Below are 14,311 nucleotides of genomic sequence, written 5' to 3' on the forward strand. Positions count from 1 at the left end.
TTCCCTATTTAGACATTTATTCAATTTTTTCTACAGTGTTTTGCCATGTAAATGCAATACAGGCTGAGTATTCCTTATTCAAAATGCTTGGGACCAGAAACATTTGGGATTTTGAAATACCTGTCTTTGCATACATGTACATAACTAAAAGCCTTTGAGATAGGACCCAAGTCTAAACACAAAATTAATTTAGTGGAATATCCACATTAGACACATAGTCTAAAAGGCTCATACACAATATTTTTAATAATTTAGTACATGAAACAAAATGCATACACATTGAACTGTCCAAAAGCAAAAGTATAAGTGTCTCAGCCAACCATGTGGACAATTTTGGATTTTGGAGGATTTGGGAATTCCGGACAAGACATACTCTACTTGAACCCAAAAGCAAGGTTGACTGTCTCACACCATCATGTGAATTAATAAGCTAATTTGTCTGTCCTGTTTTGTTATTGCAGCTTTTCCATCATACAGGGAATTCTGAAGTGAATTATCTCATATGACTAATTCACAACTGTTAAATGAGACTGTTGAACTCTGGCTTTCTCTTTTGCAATTAGCATTCTGTCAAATGATATTTAACAGGTACGTATTTGTGTGACCAACCCTTGAAGCTGATGTATCAAATGCACTTCTTTTAAGCTGATGCATACAGGGCGCTGAAATTATGGATCTATTCTTTCTACAGAAATGTTTCCTGGCAATAAAGTAGACATTATTTGACAGGACATACCACATGTCCTCATGGCAAGGGCTCGATCAGTCAGCATCTTTGTTCTTATGGACCCTGGTTCACATATCATAAAACAAATGTTCCGTTTGCCAAAGATTGGAGCTGATCTCCTATAAAATCCTATTTAGCGATGGAGGAAGAAAATTTTATAAAGACTGAGAAAATGATCTTGCCTATTTCTTCCCATTTCTTCACACCAGTGCATTATATATATTACTCATATTTTCACGAGGGAAGGCTATACATCAAAATTATGGTTACATCTTCCAACATTACACATTACAAAAAATTCATGTTAATTTGCTATAAGCCTAGGTTAGTCTGATATTTCATCTGAAGAGAAGCAGGGATCTTAAGATATTTTATCAAGCATTGTTTTAAAATGTTTGTGGGTAAATACTGTAAACTGTGTTCCTGGTATCAATGGATGAATAAGATTTAATAGCCTCTGTTTCTATGGGTTATATATGCAGTGATAAAGAAGACCATTTGCAATAACAGAGTGGAAGTCAGTCTGGGTTAATTGGTGCAGTGGAACCACATAATGCATTCAGACATAAATAATTGCTTTGAATTTCATTATTATTTGCTCTGCTTTATTTATACGTTGTCCTCAAGATCCATCCTTAAAACTCCCTTGTCATGTCCAGCAAGATTCCAAATAAACAACCAGAAGCGATCAGACTGTTTTGCATCATGTGTAACATCTTCTAAATCAATATTTTGAAACTCTCCTCAACTGGCCTTCCTCTCTCTCCTTTCTTGATGATATATGATGGCAAGTCAAGAATCAGCAGTACATCAACACAACTTTATGGTTTAGGAGTTTTGATAGATTTATGGGCTCTGTTATAGTTCAGCTGCCTTGCTTTCAATTAATTGATTAAACTGATTAAATAGCAGCAGCTCTCTATTTCTTAATGTAAGAGGTATGTTGCAAGATACTCAATTTTTGTTGGCTACAAAACATAGACAAAATGTTCTCAAATGCATTCCTGAATTAAGTCATCACTTTATATAAGGAGAGATAGACGGAATCATTGTAATTGCCTTATTTTTTTCTAAGGCAGAACCTTTGTTTAAGACAGCATGCTTCATATTGATGCTCAAGCTGTAATATTCAGTTGATATTCCCAATCCCTGTTGGTTTATTTATAACCAATTTACCAAAAAGAGCATTGATGTATCTATTAAAGTAGGAGCAGACCACTTTTTCAGGTGTAGGAAACTGAACTGAAATCCTTTAGAGACTTCTGTGGCATCAATTAGCACCTATGGTTTCTGATGCCATTACCTAAACTCATTGTTCAGTTTCCAGCCAAAGTTTGGCTACAGTAACAGAGGCTCTCAGTGGTGCTGGATCGTGCTAGAGAGCAGGGACTCCCAAATTTTGGTCCTTCAGGTGTTTGGGACTTCAGCTCTCAGAAGCTTGGTCAACAGTATGGAATCCTGGGAGCTGAAGTCCAAACTTTGAGAATCACTGTGGCTTTTGCACCATACAGTTCTGCCAATCCATTGGAATGTTCATCTTTATTCTTTCTGGATGTAAGGATGAGAAGGTTTATAGGGACTGTACAATCACCAATTTTCTTTAGAAATATTTCTCTGGCAATGACAAGCAAGAGCGTCAACTGTTTTGCTGGTTCATTGACCAGTTGTTTGTATTTTGTTTTTCTCCATTTTAAAGACAATTAACTATGATATTTCTACCACAGTACTTTGGGCACAGTTGAGTTAATGATTCCAGAAAGTAAACAGCACTGGGCCTTGTTAGTCCTTGGATGGGAGACCACCAGTTGATACTGTTGTGATTTAGTTAAGACTGTGGTTAGAGAGTCTGTTCCTGGTGAGGATATGCTAAACCAGGTCAGCCAGGACAGAGAAGACAAGCTACAGAGATTTATGACGATTTGGCCAAATAGGATGCAAGTACAAGGAATTTGATTCAAATTGTATAAGCATGAAATCACAGAAAAATACAAGACATCTTAGATAGTTCTGACAGTTATTCAGAATTTCCATTCCCTCCCTTGATTGACTGAAAAAGAGGCAGGCTAGTATCTGCTCCCAGATTGGCCGGGGTTCCCTTGATATCACAGCCTGCAGGAGGAGTTTTCCAGGATGGAAAAAATAGCAGCCAGTGATTGGTCAGTTCAAAGAACCAATCCATTGGAAAGACGCCCCCAGGGAGGGCACAGTCCATGAGGAAACAGTAGTGTGGATATGCAGATGCATCTCTGATTAATTCAAGTGTCCGGTTCCGTGCATGGTGCTGAGCCCAAAATACAGTTGTTGGGTTTAAAAAATCAAAGACTTGACTTGGCATAGAAAGTGAATGAATGAAACCCCCTCTTCTGCTGGAGCAGCAGACTCTCAGCCTCAGGTTAAATGGACAAACACCCTGAGTTTATTTTGTTGGTACAAAGGATCATCTATCTATGCATACACACAATTGTTTTGATAGTTAGCTGGCTTGGGAAATAGCTGGAGGGATCTTGGCCAAGGTCCTCTTTCCCAGGAGATTATGCAAACGGGGCATGAAGAGATGGCTGCTTTTAAGTTACATTTTGATACATATATTAGGAACAGTTTATTCACTCCATCTAGTCGGAATTGACAAGTGAACAGTATATAAAAGATGCAAGTTATATAAAAATCATCAAATTAATACATTTTATTAAAGGTTAGACACAGTGGAATTTGTAGGGTACAGCTGCTCCTAGTTTATTCCAGAGCCTCTAGCACTTTAGTATTTCGCAAATCCAGATATCCAAAAAAAGGTTTTAAAATAAAATTATTATTATTATTATTTGCTTGCAGTCTCTTGATAAACTATACATCTTTTGTGGGATAGGGTAGCATGGCTTGACAACAACACCTAGGTAATGCCTCGATCAGTCAATGATGTCAATCAAGGTTTAAAATATTGGCTAGATGGACCAGTGGTCTGGCTCAGTATAACATGTTTCTAAATATCAGTGTGGGAAACTCCAGCAGGTCCAGGGAACTTTCCCCCCTTCAAGCCCTGAAGAAGCCTCATGGACTTCTACGAACAGCCTTAAAGTGAAGTGGCCAGCAGACCATTTCTGGTTGTGACAATCAGGGACATTTAATATTAAATACTATATTTTAAAACCAAATTACCACTCATTGAGGCTTCCAAAAGAGGGCATGCCCCAGAAGAGACCATAGTGTTGTTGAAATTGTCTGTGTAAATAGAAATTGCTAACAACTCAGGCCAGACTTCACAGTGCCCACTTTTTTCACCTCTTGTACATCAGTTCAATTTCTGGGCTGTGACTAGTTCTTTAGATTGACTAACAAGAAGTTTGGATATTACTTTCTCCTTTGAAGTGCTTTCTCTTTTTCAGCCACAATGAATGAAATGAATGGGAATGTTTTCCATGGTGAATACGAGAAAGATGTCATTGCGTAACTCCTCCATAGCATTTTCTAAAAAAATTAAAGCATGAACATCTATGCTCTTTTCCCATTGTCTGTAATTAGACCAAATTAATATTCTCAGCTTGATAGTCTCTTATATAGGTTTTTATATTTTAGTACAATAAAATATATTGTCAGAGGAGCAATATACTGCAAATTAATCAGTTTTAATGTCTGTGAAATTGTTTCTGTGTGATCATTTGGTTAGACGGATCTTCCTTGACAGTCTACAAGAAATTCCGATATTTAAACTTTCCAGTCCTGAAAAATCGCATGTATTCACAATGTGGAGATAAAATGGAACCCGGTGAGATGTTTGAGTGCCAATCAAATTAATATTGGTTCGGAATAGGCCCCCCACATGCTGCTAACTCATTACCTGCAGCTAAATTGCAATCAGAAAAGTGCAACAGTTTTTCCTGTCTGGAGGAGGAAGGGAATTGGAATCAAGTTATAAAAATGTTTTTTCTCCTTCCAGTACTAAGCCTCTGTGGGGTTTTAAAGCACAAATGTGAGTAAACCTGAACCCAAGGGAACTAGCTTTCAGAAAGCAAGCCGTAATCCAAGTAGACATTATCTCAGACAGTGAAAGCAATGGGAATTGAGTTCCACTCATAGGAAAATGGAAGAAGTAGTCATTAAGAGTAAGGTAGAAGCAGGGCCTGATGCTTTTCCTGAAAATAAGGGGTGAGGTAATAAGGTGTGTGTGTGTGTGTACTTTTTATTCTACAATAGCAATTTCCTTGTGAAGGTACTACAAAATATAGAGGTGATCTTATAATGACCACATTCATTGTATGAGCAGCTGCTTATATGGTATTTGGAATTTCCTAATACGGTATAACCCCTATATCCATGGATATAGGTTCCCAAACTTGCAGTGGAAATGGAAAGTGGATAACAACAAACCCTATTAAAATGAACAAGTTTTGCCTGAGTTCTTACCTGCAATGACATTTAAAGCCCCAGGTGTCTTGGGACCTTGTTGCTTGAGGCCTCTCCCTATGCCTGCCTGCCTGCCTGAGGATTGAGGTCTGTTGGGGAGTGTCCTCTCAGTGAAGATGTGGGAGAAGACCTTCTCGGCCATGGCACACAATTGTGGGATGCCCTCCCCTTGGAGGCCCAATTGGTGTCAAGACTGGCGTCCTTAAGTGCAGTGTAAGAAATGTGCTATTGATACACATCTGCATGGTGTGCAGCAGTGTGAAGCGTGTTGAAGGAAGTGAAGGGGATGGGAGGTATGACAGATAGTTTAAGGTGCAAAAGAAGATAAGTTCATCAACAAGAGGTGAAAAGAAAGGGGGGGAAAGATGGAAAGGAAGATGTGACGTACAAGTGGCAGTGAGTGCATGTACACTGTTGAATTATTGCCGCTGGGCACCACTTTAACTGCCATGGCTTGATACTATGGAATCAAGAAAGCTGTCATTTCACAAGGTGTTTATCCTTCTCTGTCAAAGGGTGCTGGTAACTTAAAGGTAAAGGTAAAGGTTTTCCCCTGACGTTAAGTCCAGACATGACTGACTCAGGGGGTTGGTGCTCATCTCCATTTCTAAGCCGAAGAGCCAACGTTGTCCGTAGACACCTCCAAGGTCATGTGGCCGGCATGACTGCATGGAGCGCCGTTACCTTCCCGCCGGAGCAGTACCTATTGATCTATTCACATTTGCATGTTTTCGAACTACTAGGTTGGCAGGAGCTGGGGCTAACAGCAGGCACTCATTCTGCTCCCGGGATTTGAACCTGGGACCTTTCGGTTTGCAAGTTCAGCAGCTCAGCACTTTAACACACTGCGCCACCACCAAAGTACAAATTCCAGGATTACATAGCAATGAGCTATGACATTAAAAGTGGTGTCAAACTGCATTAATTCTAAAGTGTAGGATCACCAGAGTGCAAGAAGCAAGAGAGGAGCATGACAAAGGTATTAGGTCAAGTAAGGGAGGGAAATATGTGCAATGGCAGTAGAGGTAGAAGCATATGGTGATGGAAGTGGTGGTAACACAAGATGAGCCAAAGAAGGGAGAGTAATGCAGTTGCAGAGCAAAAAGTCAACACTGTGAGACGAGAAAGCAGAAGGGAGAGCAAAGAAAGAGGGTGCAAGAAGTAAGACAGAGTCAACTACAAGGTAAAGCAAGTGTTTGTACATTTGTCCTTGCTCTCCTTCTCATTTTCCCCTGTGAATCAGATACTCCCAAGGGCAAAAATGGTACAGTCAACTGATCAGAACAGAATCATTGACAAAATGTTATTGCCACCACACCAGGAATTTACACAGCCATTTCACACGATTCCTGGCTTGCTGTTAATCTTCAAAATAAGTATTTAAAACCGATTTGCTGAAAGGCAGTGATGCCCCAAGGTCATGTGGTAAATTCCATGACCAAGCAGGAATTTGAACTTGGGTTCCAAGCCCAGCCCTTAGAAATTATTGTAGACTAATTTTCTCAGGTGAGTAGTTACTATAAAAAATAATACCAAGACCAGGGCAGTGGTTGTAAACAGGCAACGATTAATGTGCTGCATTTGCATAATTGGAATGCAAATCAATAACACGCATCATTAGAAATAATATGCAAATTAGATATCCAGCTTTGGAAAACTGGAATAATGTAATCCTACCGTAGTAAGGTTAAAATATTCCATTTGTCCAGTGGAGGATGCTTTCCTTGTCAAGATGAAGGAGATCTTCCATCAGAGAAAGGGAACCTTGGGATTGAACCTCCTATGAATAAAGACTGCAGCAGTCTGTACCAGATAAGATAAAGTTTCCTCAAGAATTGTTGGCAGTAACCAAGGCACTCTTTCAGTACTGGGACTCGGACCAAGGCATTCATTTAACTGACAGATATTATGAGAAGCCAAATAAGTCACACATACATTTAAAATTGAAACTAATTAATGTCTTCAGTCCACTCCCTGACCCTAATGTAGGAAATGGAACAGGATTTTTTTTTTAAAAAAAAAAACATGTAAAATGTGGCTCTCTGTCATTGAATGGTCCTCCTGGGTTTTTGGGGGTTTTTTGGTTGGAAGTCCTCCAGCAAAGACAGTACATAAAAGAAAGGATTAGAAGTGTGCTTTCCCAATTTAACTGGCAATTTATAGCTATCCTTGATTTGCAAACGATTCTATCTTAAATGTGAGATAAAGCTGTAAGACTGAAAAATACTGTTGCTGTTGTTATTGTTGTTGTTATTATGTGCAAGTTATTTAGACTTATGGACTAAGGTAACCGTATCACAGGGTTTTCTTGCCAAGATTTATTCCAGTGAAGTCTGCCATTTCCTCCGTCTGAAACTGTCAGGACACTAGAGCTTGGATCCACTTTAAATCCACTTCAGGAAGGGGGCTTTAAACAGCTCAGCTAGACAGGTCCTGGGCCTCAACAAACTGCAAATCCCAGAATTCTGCAGGAGGCAGAAATTGGATTTAAAGTGGATGCATGCTCAAGTGTGATGAGGCACTGAGAGAGTTAAAGTCACAAACTGGATTTCTATGGCTGAACTGGCATTCAAACCCTGGTCTCCAGCATCAGAGGACTTTATCACAGTAACCCACTATTCTGCCCCAGTCAAGTTAAAGTGAATTAGGACACACGTGACATTAAACACTTTCAGTATTGCACCTTTCTTCAGTAGCGGAAACTGTGCCAGTTTGCTGATCCATGATCCCACAATCAGACTTCTGCACATTTTTGTAACCCAGCCTTTCTGTTCCTTTATTTTTTATTTTTACTGCAACTGAGGCATACAAAACCAAAAAAAAGCAATGATACAGTATATGGAATAAAAGGGAAACGGGCAGCTTTGTAACATCAAGAGGGAGGAGGAGGAGGATTACTGTACATGTCAGCACAGAAATGTGCACAACCTATTACACCATGGTAGGTAGTGGCAACGTTGCAGAAGCTACTGGTTGCTATTTACCATCAACAGATAAAGATGGGAGAATCACAGGTGGAGGCAAACTAATAGTGGGATGTACGTATACTGTATCATGTGTTAGAGACAATACTGAAGATGCTCAATGCTGCAATTCTAATTTGCCCGCCTGCTGTGATAAAGTCCAATGCTCAAAGCACCACACCGCATTAGCTCCCTACTGTTATATGCCTTCAAACTCTGACTTAAAGTGACCCTACCTTTGGATTTTTTTGGCAAAATTTCTTCACAGGAGGTTTCCCTTTGCCTTCCTTAGAGGATTGGAAAAATTACTTTTTGGATTATGATTAACAGAATGTCCCAGCTATCAACTAGTTGTAGTCTCCAAAGTAACTCGTCCTCCACCAAGCTCTGTCTTTTTCATGTGCCAGAAAAAAAGCTCTGGCAATCTCAAAAGTATGGTCACATGTGCCAAATAAAGATGGTCATAAATTGATAAGTAGACAGTTTGATTATGGCACATTATGTTGCCCAGATGACTCATGGAATACAATACACTGATTGAAATTGACATCCAAGGAGGAGCTCTATCTCTGAGGGTTTACTGCTCTTTCTGTGCTTATTGAGACTCGGAATATGTTAAGTTGTCATACCAGAATGAAGACTCTGTTTTTCTCATTCCCACACCTCTGCTTTTTATTTCTTGTGTATCTTGCTCCAAAACTGGGAGGGAAATTGTGTTGAAGACAAGATTAAGTTTGCCACGGTCATCCTCAATTCCTTCTTGGCATCCCACACTAGAAAACATCATGTTAGTTAGAGTGTGGATATACTTGGCTTGAATAATGTGGCTGTACCCTTAGATCTTTCCAGAATGGTTAATGTCTTTTTCTTTTCTTTTCCAACCCCCTTCCTTTGTTTTTCTTTATTTGAAGTTCTAGGAACCAGAGATGTGCTTAACCCACATTGCCCTTTCTGTCCGAAAGCAAAAGGGAAATGTTTTTAAAATGTTAATGTATTGCACAACAAATCAAAGATTTCTTACCTACACACAGAGCAGTGGCTCACAATTATTATTTTTCTCTCTACAAAGCAATATGCACACATTTGAAGCCATATGTCATGAAAGCCTGACAGAAAAACTGTAAGTCTAGACTTAAATCTCTGAATTTTTGCTTTGCTCGTTTTTGGCACATAGCCAACAACAGCAATATATGAGCTGGCTTGAAACAGCCACCATCAGCAGCTGCACTGCAAATGCTGGGCACAATCCACCAAAACATAATGCGTAATCTCTATTTGTATCACTTGCATGGTGGGACACTAAAGACACCATTCATATAATTATGAGAGTATTAAAATTATGAGAGACCACAGGGTCATCTCCATCCATGTGGCAGTCCTGGGGATGGAGGGGGGCAAGGTTATTGCATCCCTTCTTCACATGTTGATTTTTATCTAGCAAGTGCATAAGGCTTATCTCTCAGTCCTATTATATGTAAATTATAATACTGATCTACTTTATATGGATTAATAAAATGTTTGAAATATCTTATTTTAAAAGTAGACATGTAAGTGATTAATCCTATGACTGTATTGCTCACTAGCCTTGTCAGTTAGATGTTTCATTTATTCTCATTTCCTAAACACTGCAGCTCTTTCATATACCAGATCTATGCACTTGGCTAGTTCTTCCTTTGGCCGTGGGAGAACAAGAAGAAGAAAGAAGTATGGTCACAGTTTAGCCAAGAAGAATGATTTATTTATCGTGTCAGAAGCAAACCGAGGGTATAGTTGTAGTGTATTTAAAAACTCAAGCAAACTTAAAAACTTGGCATTATACTAAAAGTTCTTTGGCCAGTAGCTGGCCACTTGGAGTGCCTCTGGTGTTGCTATTAGAAGGTCCTCCATTGTACATGTGGCAGAGCTCAGACTGCATTGTAATCGGTGGTCTGTGAATTGCTCTTCTCCACATTCGCATGTCATGGACTTCACTTTGTGGCCCCATTTCATAAGGTTTGCTCTGCATCTCGTGGTGCCAGAGCGTAGTCTCTTCAGTGCCTTTCAAGTCACCCAGTCTTCTGTGTGCCCAGGAGGGAGTCTCTCATCTGGTGTCAGCCATAGATTGAGGTTCCAGGTTTTAGCCTGCCACTTTTGAACTCTTGTTTGCTGAGGTGCTCCAGCGAATATCTCTGTAGATCTTAGAAAACTATTTCTTGATCTAAGGCATTGGCATGCTGGCTGATATCTGAACAGAGGATGGTCCGGAGATGTCATTGCTTTGGTCCGTTCATTGCTGGCTGCTATTTCCCAGCGGATGTCAGGTGGTGCAATACCGGTTAAATAGCATAATTTCTCCAGTGTTGTGGGGCATAGACATCCTGTGATAATGTGGCATGTCTCATTAAGAGCCACAACCACTGTTTTAATGTGATGAGATGTGTTCCACGTTGGGCATACGTACTCAGCAGCAGAGTAGCAAAGTGCAAGAGTAGATGTCTTCACTGTATCTGGTAAAAGAAAAAGAATGGAGAAGAAAGACTGACTTGGGTCTATTTGTTAGGCTACAGCAGCAGTGTGGGTATCTGGAAGCTTCCATTTTTCTTGGCTTCCTCTTTCTGGGCTCCCTTGCTATGTGACTTTGCTTCCTCTTTCTGGGCTCATTTCTGCCATTACCACCTGGATAAAATGAACCTACCAGTGTGTGTGGCTGTCGGTGTGTGTTTCCCAGGCACCTGATCTGCAGAGCCCAGTTTTCCTTCTGGCACACTGCCAGAAGCTTTGGTTTAGGATGCTTTCCTTCCCGCCTTTCCTATATTATAGGCCTGTTTACTGGCATTTGTCTGAACTCTTGTTTGTGGTGTTATTTTCCTGTTTATTAATGCATGCCCAATGGTTGGTAACTTAATTTGAGGAACACCTGTCACAGGGTTGGGGTGATGCAGCAAGGAGCAAGGTGGAGGTTCAAGGTAAGTTGGGACTTGCAGCCTATCATCCATCAGTACATGGAGTCCAATTATAGGATGGGGTGGAGGGTAGAGGCTTACAGGTAACACTCACATTGAATGGACATGCCTCGTCTTCTAATGGTGGAGAATCATGCCCAAATGGCTTTGCAGTTAGTATTTTCTTTGTTGATTCCTGTTTCAGGTCAGGAGTCCAGTAAGCGGTGAATGCTTCTGGTCATTGCCAGACACTGGATGTGTGCCTCAGGACAGGCCAAGCTATACAACTGTAACCCATAAAAGTTCTGGCCATTTCCTGCCAGCACTTGTGTGGTCTAACTGTGTGTGATATGCGGATTGTGTTGGCCTGCACTGGCCTCTTGCCACTAGACTTGCAAAGCAATCCCTACACTTGTGAGCAGCTTTTTGCAACCTTGGCTTTGTGCATCCCTGAAACCTGACACCTCTAGTGCAGTTTGATTTTGTTTCCTTCCAAAGTGCTTAGATGTCTGACGAAGGTGTCTTGACATTCACATTCATTATGGGGACAGACTGTGAAAATACTAGTAATTTAGCTCAAATCTCTTTCATACTCTGTCACATGCTAATGGAGGAATCCCACTCAAACATTTGCAAATCAAACTTGCTAACAGCAGCCTTCACACTTGGTTAACAGACATGGGTTCTTTTTTCCACCCTGGACATTCCACAGGTATATATACTCCTCTGCTTTTACCACCATCAGATCCTCTGAAGATGCCAGCCACAGATGCAGGCGAAATGTCAGGAGAAAATGCTGCTAGAACCCATCCATACAGCCTGGAAGCCACACAATACCCCACTATGCTGGTATTCTTATTTAAAGGGCCTTGGGTCGGTTTTCTCCTGTTCCTCAGACTGGCTATGGTTTTTCTGTTGGGACAAAACCACTGAAAAGTTCCCAATATTTTGAACAGTGGAATCATATATTGGGAACCAGATCGGCTTCATTCAGTCTCAGCTGGAGGGAGTCTGTAAATAAGCGTATCCTTTCCCTTCATGTGGTAAAGAAACATTTGCTCTGGAGCAGATGTGGTTGGGAACATATTTTACCGTCATATTCCTGGCTTTTAGAGTGCCGATGTTTTAAACGTGAACATTAAAGACTGCTTCAGACTGTGAAGGCTGTGATAATTATTTCGTTTCTCAGTTTATCACTCCTCCTAGCAGATCTCTCCAGGGATGCGACTGCAGAGGAAATAAAAAGAGAGAAGATGAGAAAACAGAGCAAAGAGAAGAGTGAGGAAATAGGTAATGCTACCACAGTACAACAGGACATGCTGTGAAGATCATGACTGGAAGAGATCTGTCAGAAGCAGACTATTTTTTAGACCTGGAAAGTTCTGATTTATAAATGTGTATATTGGTATTATTTACACATTCACATAGACATATATACACAGATACATAAATACATTTCATCTTTAACAACTGAAGAAGCCTCATGTTTTTGCTCGTGCTATATTTTTCAGTTCTGTTTGTTAGTCACTTCAATATATATAGAGGGAGAGAGAAGGGGGGATTAAATGCATTCTTCTGGGATCCAGAACAAATATGAGGTTTTCTCTGCAAATTTATTTCATTTTTGCCTCCCTCTGGCTTGCCCAAGTCAACTCATGGGTTTCCATGAGTGTCTTCAGAGTCATTACACTACTCTGGCTTTTACTTTTTAATCATGCACACAAGCACACACATATATATATATACACATCTACATACTGCATTTGTTTTAGTATAATAAGAGAACAACTCCTTCGTTTCCATTGGTCATGCTGGAGTTGCAATCAACACTACCTAGAATACTGTGGGATTTCTGCCCTTGTGCTCTATTGTGGTCTTTGCCACACCTGGATGATTTGAGTCAGGCAGCTTCTGATGGGAAAGACTCAGTTATGCATGCTGACTCCACTTTTCTAGTAAGCTGTAACACTCACCTTTGGGAAACATGTACATTATTTATTATGTATATCAAGGATGGGCAACTTGTGAGTGCCAGGTATGATTTGATAAAAGTTCCTATCATACTGTGGCCCAAAGAAGCCCGCAGAGAAACATGATTTCATTGAGTTCATATCTATTAAGATGACACTTTAGGTTATCGGCACTGTTCTGAGTTCAAATTGTTCTTTTATATACTAGTGTTTTTATTTTGTATTGTACTGTGTGTTTATTTTATGGGTTGTTTTAAGCACCTTGTGCCATATGTAAGCTGGCCCGAGTCCCTTCAGTAAGATGGATGAGGGGTACAAAAATAAATGATGATGATGATGATGATGATTATTATTATTATTATTATTATTATTATTATTATTAGGAGTACTTGAGCAAAATGAGACCTTGGGTGCATCTACACTGTAGAATTAATGCAGTTGGACACTATGGCTCAATTTAATGGAGCACCAGAATTATTTGGCAGAGAAGACGAAAGATCTTGCAAATCTACAGCTCCCATGATTCCAAAGCATAGGGCCGTGGCAGTTAAAGTAGTATCAAACTGCATGAATTTTACAGTATAGATGCATCCTCAAATGTCTGAGAACATCTGGCCCTTCTAAGCCATCTAAGTCTTTAGGAGAAAATACTGACATCCTGAATTATACATAGAAGCAAATTGATACAGCACATTTCATTTCCAAAGCATAGGGCCGTGGCAGTTAAAGTAGTATCAAACTGCATGAATTTTACAGTATAGATGCATCCTCAAATGTCTGAGAACATCTGGCCCTTCTAAGCCATCTAAGTCTTTAGGAGAAAATACTGACATCCTGAATTATACATAGAAGCAAATTGATACAGCACATTTCATTTCTGTCTTGGGTCAAGGGTGGAGATTGATCTTTGCATGTTTTCTAAGTGTCTTTCCTGCCTCACAGATATCAGTATTGTGTTACTGGGCATTCAACTAGTCTAGCAGATATGGCGTGCCGGTTTTGCTTTTATTTGGCTTTTTTATGCCAGTGGGGCTCAGATGTTCTTCACAGTGGAGGTTGCAATACATTGTTGTGGATTTTTTAAATGTATCTTAGATGTGAGAAACACCACAGGCTTAAAAGTTGCCATCAGCAGCCTTATTTCTGGAATTCTCCCATCCACCTGCTCGTTTCTAACAGAACAGGAGAAAGAGAAGTTTATAAAGAGGAATGCGGTGGGGTGAGGGGAAGATGTGTGAAGACAAAAGGTGGGCGTCAGTTGAAAGCAATGGAAAGAAGAAGAAAAGCAAAGAGAAAAGTGTGAGAAAGAAAAGAGACCAAAAGCCAGCCAAG

The 14,311-nt window shown here is 40.1% G+C and overlaps 1 long non-coding RNA gene across 1 annotated transcript; it reads right to left on the reverse strand.

Annotated features, from left to right (window-relative positions):
- Window positions 1–9,804: 9,804 nt before the first annotated feature.
- Window positions 9,805–12,441, reverse strand: LOC134292479 (uncharacterized). Its single transcript, XR_009999721.1, has 2 exons — window positions 12,102–12,441; window positions 9,805–10,574 (listed from the first exon to the last, which is right to left on the reverse strand). It is a non-coding gene; the product is annotated as an uncharacterized LOC134292479 (long non-coding RNA).
- Window positions 12,442–14,311: the final 1,870 nt, after the last annotated feature.

Source organism: Anolis carolinensis, chromosome 6 (assembly GCF_035594765.1).
Source record: "Anolis carolinensis isolate JA03-04 chromosome 6, rAnoCar3.1.pri, whole genome shotgun sequence".
In the NCBI taxonomy this organism is placed as follows: Eukaryota; Metazoa; Chordata; class Lepidosauria; order Squamata; family Dactyloidae; genus Anolis; species Anolis carolinensis.